The sequence below is a fragment of the Poecilia formosa genome, unplaced genomic scaffold (genome assembly GCF_000485575.1).
Source record: "Poecilia formosa unplaced genomic scaffold, Poecilia_formosa-5.1.2 Scaffold274, whole genome shotgun sequence".
NCBI classification, from domain to species: Eukaryota; Metazoa; Chordata; class Actinopteri; order Cyprinodontiformes; family Poeciliidae; genus Poecilia; species Poecilia formosa.
The window spans coordinates 143,418-150,380 of record NW_006800213.1 but is presented as its reverse complement, the minus strand read 5'-3'; the positions used below and the strand labels follow the sequence as shown (position 1 = coordinate 150,380).

The 6,963-nt window shown below is 43.0% G+C and overlaps 1 long non-coding RNA gene across 2 annotated transcripts in view; it reads left to right on the top strand.

Annotated features, from left to right (window-relative positions):
- The window catches only part of LOC107838535 (uncharacterized), a 1,260-nt gene extending 725 nt beyond the window's left edge, over positions 1–535 (top strand). Inside the window, exons 2-3 of one of the 2 annotated variants that reach the window (XR_001664620.1) lie at positions 13–138; positions 463–535. This is a non-coding gene — a long non-coding RNA (uncharacterized LOC107838535). Of the gene's footprint in view, positions 1–12; positions 139–421 lie in introns of both variants that reach the window. The other variant, XR_001664619.1, reaches the window with a different exon arrangement.
- The last annotated feature ends 6,428 nt before the right edge of the window (positions 536–6,963 follow it).

Sequence of the window (6,963 nt, the reverse complement as noted above, 5' to 3'; positions counted from 1 at the left end):
TGAACCCTAGAGGTCAGCCCAGAGACCAACACGACTCGCTATCAAGCCACGGAAGCAGGCTGGGAGACCAACAGGACTCATTATGAAGCCCTTGAGGTCAGCCTGGAGACCAACAGGACTTGCTATGAAGCCCTGGAGGTCAGCCCAGAGACCAACAGGACTCGCTATCAAGCCACGGAAGCAGGCCGGGAGACCAACAGGACTCGCTACCAAGCCACGGAAGCAGAACAGGAGACCAACAGGACTCGCTATGAAGCCCTGGACGTCAGCCTGGAGACCAACAGGACTCGGTATGAAGCCCTATAGGTCAGCCCAGAGACCATCAGGACATGCTATAGGTCAGCCCAGAGAACAACACGACTTGCTACCAAGCCACGGAAGCAGGCTGGGAGACCGACAGGACTTGCTATGAACCCTAGAGGTCAGCCCGGAGACCAACAGGACTCGCTATGAACCCTAGAGGTCAGCCCGGAGACCAACAGGACTCGCTGTGAACCCTAGAGGTCAGCCCGGAGACCAACAGGACTCGCTGTGAACCCTAGAGGTCAGCCCGGAGACCAACAGGACTCGCTACGAAGTCACAGAGGTTGGACAGGACTCGCTTTGAACCCCTGGAGGTTCACTTCTTTAACATCCTTCAACCCAATACCTTAGAGTGCCTGTTTGGTACATTTTCAGAAATGTATTGTAGCAGCCTCTGATCACACGTCTGAATAGCTGTGGGTTCTTCTGTGGCTGGTCTGAAACCGACTGGCTGTCTTTGTGGGTTTCTTTTTCAGATGGGTACTGGTTTTGCTGTTCCTTTAGTTCCCTCAGCCTTTTTTTCAGCTGTTCCACGTCAAGCTCCAAGTTGGTGTTTTCCTCCTTCAAGAGGCAGTTTACCTGTTCGAAGAGAGAGTTTTTCTCCTCCAGGGCGGTGTTTTCCTCCTCCAGGGTGGTGTTTTCCTCCTCCAGGGTGATGTTTTCCTCCTCCAGGGCAGTGTTTTTTGCCTCCAGGGCAGTGTTTATTTTCTCCAAAACAGTGTTTTTCTTATCCAGAACCTTCCTTTTCTGCCTCAGGTCGGAGACTTTCTCAACATAAACTGTGTTTTCCCCCTCCAAGACCAAGTTTACCTGCTCGTAGAAAGAGTTTTTCTCCTCCAGGGCGGTGTTTTTCTGTTCCAGGGTGGTGTTTGTTTTCTCCAAGACAGTGTTTTTCTTTTCCAGAACCTTGCTTTCCTGCCTCAGGTCGGAGTTTTCCTTGACATAAACGGTGTTTTTCTCCTCCAGAGTGTTGGTTTTCAGCTTCAGGTTGATGTTCTCTTGCTCCAGAGCCCTGAATTTCTGCTTCAGGGTGGCGATTTCTTTGTCATAGTCTGTGTTTTTTTTCTCCACGGCAGTGTTTATCTGCTCCAATGTGACGTTATCCTCTTCAAAAGTTTTGTTTATGTTAATCAGCTTTTTTAATTCTTCGTCTTTCTCCCGAACCAGCTTGTCTTTTTTAAGTGCTGCTTGTTCCAAGTTTTTAACTTGAATTTTTAGCTCCTCATTTGCTTTAATTAGCGATGGTGTCTCAATGGACATCCTGCCGACTTCTTCCAAGATGTCGTGGAGCTTCTGTCTGTCTCTTGCTAAGATCTGTTTTGTTTTTTCTTTCTCGAAATCAGAAGACCACGTCTTACTGTTCTGACTCATTGTTGATCCATCTTGACAAATCGTTTTCAATCTCGTTGGGATAAAATCCTTCTACTTGCTCTCCAGGTTCTGCAATGGTTATGACGGTAGAATTCAAGAGTGCAGCTTTTTGTGCATCACTCTTTGTGACATCAAATTGTGTGATGTCACAAATTGATGTCACTACCTCAGAAGAACAACTAGAAAACTGCTGAAGTTTGAATAAAAACAAACTTTACGGCTGAATGCAGCTTGGTTAAGCTGATGGCCATTGGAGACAGTTTAGCTGGTAAAATATCACCAAAGCTGAAATCCACACTTGGGAGACAGCGGCTCTTGAGGACAATGGACTGGCACAGCAGGATGCCAGGACCAAAGGTCAAAAGAAAAGTTTGTGCCCGAAAACAGAAAAAGGGGAAACGGGCGAGTATGTTACATTACCCAACTGGTGCCTAGGAAGCCACCAATTCTGACTCTCTTTCTGGCTAATCTCCGCTCACTGGATAAGATAGTGGATTTGTTACATCTGAGGGTGAGAGTTTCTGCAGAGATGGACTGTGCCATTCTTTGCCTAACGTAAACCTGGCTTAATAGCAACATGCCGTTGAGCCTTCCAGATCAACAGCATTAAGTTATTCTAAGCGGACAACAGTCAGAAAAAAACAATGTATGTCAGGAGGAGCAGGACAATGTATGTAAGTGAATGCAGATTGGTGTACGAACTGTGGACTGGTTAACAGCTGTCAGCCATCCTATCTGCCTCAGGAGTTTACTGCGGTGTTCGTCACCATTGTTTACATTCCGCTGGGTGCTAACGGCAACGAAGCATCAAAGGAGCTGTATGACACCGTTAGCTCAATGCAGATGAACCACCCGGAGGCGTTTTACATGAGCTGGGGGACTTTAACCACGTGAAACTGACGGACACTCTGCCCAGTTTTTACAGGCATGTCATCCTTCTTACACTCTGGACTGTGTGTACACACCAACATTCACGGTGCGTACAGAGCTCTTCCTCGCCCCCATCTTGGCCTCCCCGACCACATTTCCATCCTGCTGGTGCCAGCATATCGTCTGCTGATGAGATGGATTAGACCAACGAAGAAGACAGTCACTGTGTGGCCCAGAGCCTTTGTACTCCAGGACTGTTTTCAGCACACAGATTGGCAGATCTTCTGATAGGTGGCTACTTATGAGGGAGAGGTGGACCTGGAGGAATACGCTTCATCTCCAATTGTGCTGATGATGTCACCGCCACCAAGACAGAAACCTGCTACCCGAACCATAAACCCTGCTGAATGCTGAGGTGAGAGCTCTGCTGAAAGCCAGGGATGCTGCGTTCAGGACAGGTGAGGCATCAGCACATCCTAGAAGCGACCCTAGGGTTAGGGTTAGCCTAACCCCCTCACTGCCATTAGCACTTAAGCTTTATTCCCACTTTGAGCATCTTAACACCTCCCTCAGCACCACCTCCGGTGACATGCCTGTCTCTCTGTGTGACCACAGCAGACGTGAGGATGTCCCTCCAGGAAATCAACCCCTGTAAGTCTGCTGGCCCCAACAATATCCCAGGGCGGGTTCTGAGGGACTGTGCACATCAACTATCTGAGACGTCTTCAACACCTCACTGTTACTGGCACCTGTCTTTTCCAGCTTAAAGACCACCACTATTGTCCCTGTCTCCAAGCACTCAACAGTGACAGGCCTCCCAGCCAGCATGCCTAGGTGGGACCCATATGGGAGAAAGGAGGGCTGATATATGGGTCCCATATGGGTTTGTCCGCGGGTTCCACGATGGCCCCACATGGGTTTGCCCATGTAGGGCCACAGCCCAAATGGGCGCTACATGGGCCCTAAATGGACAAACCCATGTGGGCCACCACCATATAGGGCCCATGCAGGGCCCATGTGGGCTCTGGCCCTACATGGGAAAACCCATGTGGGGCCATCGTGGAACCCGCGGACAAACCCATATGGGACCCATATAGTCACCCAGAGATACAATTCAGGTGTGTGGCAAAAGGGAAATACACATGCAGGCAGATTTCAACCACAAAACAACATTGATTCAATGACACAGTTTCAACGGTTTGATTGGATGGTTGTTTGATGGTTGATCCACCATCATTTGTCGACTTCAACCAAAAATCAACGATTCTAACTATAATTCAACGTTGATTTAACGTTGTGTGCTAGCTAGGCAGTTTCAACAATAGTTCTTATCAGTGCTGGAGACCCACTCCCATTGATTGGACATGCAAATGCGGAATACTGTTTTTGATATTACTTGTGGTGCCCTCTATGTTGTCAATTGATGATACTTTACGTATAAAGAAATCACACTTTGGTTTTACTGTCGCTGCAACACCATCTTAGCCTGATGAGTTTTCAAAGATTTACTGTACAATAATTATTCATCAAAACATCCAGATAAATAAATTCCACAAGTTCCTGAATGCATCTTATTGAGTCTTGTTAGCACAAGAAAAGAAGGATTGGAGGTTAAAACGAATCCTCATTGAAAGGAGTGAATCTGAAAGGATGTTTTAATGAATTTGTTAAGAAGAAGTTATCAGAAACAGATTTTGTTTAAGAAGACATGCTTCTCTTAATTCACTTGAGAAAATCTCAGATAACGCAAAGCTTAAATAGGCCTGCTCAAGCAAGAAACAATTTATTTTTCCTTTTTGTAAAAATCTGTTAGAAATATGCTGCCGCTAGAGTTTCATCATTCACATTTTTATCTGCACTGTCCCAGAGGGCAGAAGAATATGACATTACTAAATGGCCTGGAGCCTCTCCAAACAGCAACACAGAGCTTTTAGGCACCTGCAGGTTTATATTCACATCCCCCACAATTACCAGAAAAGCAGCTTTATACAAAAATTGACAGTTGGAGAGTATGTCGGAGTGACAGATGGCTATTAGGTTAGTTTAAAATGTTTTTGTCATGCTTGCAATTACATCACATTAGACTTTTATGATTTAATAATTACTCCATTAGGCTTTGCTGTGCAGTAAGAGAAAAGAACAAAGAAATAGAACAGTAAAAAGGAGTAGTTCTTTTCACACAGTTAAGACAGTAAAGGATATGCTGGCATCCATGTGTGGGTAGAACGCTGTACCAACATCTTGTTAGTAACAGCAACTTTCCTGTGTTGATGGCATACAATGTTAAGCATTATCTCAGAGTTTTGAGGTGTCTATAATACATATGAAATACCAAAGGGGAGCAGTGGTGGCTTAAAGTTTTCTTTGGAGGCACTGTGGCACACACACAGTGTTAAACAACTGCAGGGAAATGCTCTCTTTCTCTCTCACACTTGACCAAGGAAGCTCAGCAGAGAATGCACTTCCTCTGGAGACAAAGGGGAGGCTGGAGTCCGTTCTCCCTCCTCCTTCGTTTTTACCTTGGCAGTATTAAAAGCACACAATTGAGAAACGAGACATGTCAGATCTGCAGTGTGACGAACAAGAAAACACTGCAAAAATGGTGAGAGAGTCACTGGGATGTCTCTCCCTTCTTTGAAAACAAAACAAGGAGAAACAAACGGAAATGCCAGAAACGCTGGTGATTCTTCTCTACTTTTCTATTTGTTCTTTAAGAAATGGGCTGCTTCAATCAACGACGACTAGAATGTGCAACAGCTACATTCACATTCCACAATCAATAAGGCTACTAGACTTTAGAGCACGTAACATGATGGACTCTTTGAACTACTAGAAGATTTAAATTTAAATCTGGTTACTGTCAGAAAATTTAATTGTATATCTGTTTGTTTGTTTTTTTTAGCAGGTTAATCATTTAAGACATCTGCTTCAATTATTAAGAATGCTTTGCTTTTTGCTATGGCTCTTTTCTAAGAAAATGTACATACATCAAAGAGGTTTTTTTTTCTCTGTCAGATTTTACTACTGCACTGGAAATGAATAAATGTTTCAGTTTTCTACTCATATTTACTGAGCATGCCAAGGATTGTCAAGGTTTTCCTGTATAGATTTTATTATAAAATTAATAATGTATCTGAACTGTGACCGGCTTCATTGTTAGGCTTATGTGACCTATGCAAGAAACCGACAGATGGAAAGCAAGAAACAGCAACAATCTTCATACTCAATGGCAAAAAAGTAAAGGTTTATAAAAAGCATTTTTGGTTTGCATTCAGATGTGGTGAATGTAAAGAGACTTTGGGGGTTAACCTTCTGTGTTTTGTTTCCAGTTATCAGCACTGCTACATCTTTTATTATAAATCGGTACAGAACCTTGAAGAACTCCACACATCTGCTAATCCTTTACCTTCACATTGAAAATGTAACAGTAAAATTGGGCATCTTTGTTCCAACACAATGTAGTTTTATGGTCCAGAATCATGCCTCCAGTTTGTTTCTATAAGGTATTTTAAGTTTTTGAATTTCTCTGACTATAAAAATGCAAAAATGATTCTACTAGTGTTTTTGGTTTTGATTTGAATTTATCGAATTGATGCAAATTTATGCGTAGTCAGACAAAGTCAATACAGTTGTTGCAAGAATAATATATTTTACTAGACAGAGATTTTAGCCCTGAACTGGACTTTCTCCCTAAAAACTAGAATTTGTAAAAGAAAAAAAAAGTAGACTGGTAAACATTCTCTAGTCACAAAAATCTAAACAAATGTTAGTGTAAGACTTGAAAGCACAATATTTTCCATGAGTAAAAGAAAAACCTTTCAATGTTAAAACAGTTTCAAAAATTTTGTTTGCTTTCAACCCCTGAGACACAGAAGATTTTGGGCATTCACACCAGCATTTATATAGGCAGAACCTACTGCCAAGAAGTCCCTGTGTGTACCCACACACACAAAAGCATATTCACAAATCACATCCAGTCAGCCAACAATACCAGAACAGTCTGAAGGAAGTGAAGCACAAGCTGTAGGTTGCAAGCTGTGCTGTATTTTTCAGTTCTGAAGTGTGAATCTAAAAACTGTCGAGTCTGACTCATTTGCTAGAGAGCAAGAACTTATTCTCTCGTTAGACCTGTAGAAAAAAGAAAGAACCATAAAGGTAAACATAAATATTTAAGTTGTAAAAAATTCGTTCAGTCACATACAGCTCTTAAATTTGACAGAAAAGTTGCATTTGATTCGTTGCTATAAAAATCTGGCATAATATCTAAAAGAAACACGTGAAACACAAACAGAAGGAGTTGTTTAATTTTCTGTTTTTTACACACACACTGTGGCAGCCAGATCTGATTATGCTGGATAGTGAAGTTGTATCCGGAAAGAGAATCGAATGAATCAGTCATTCCATACTGATAAATTACAT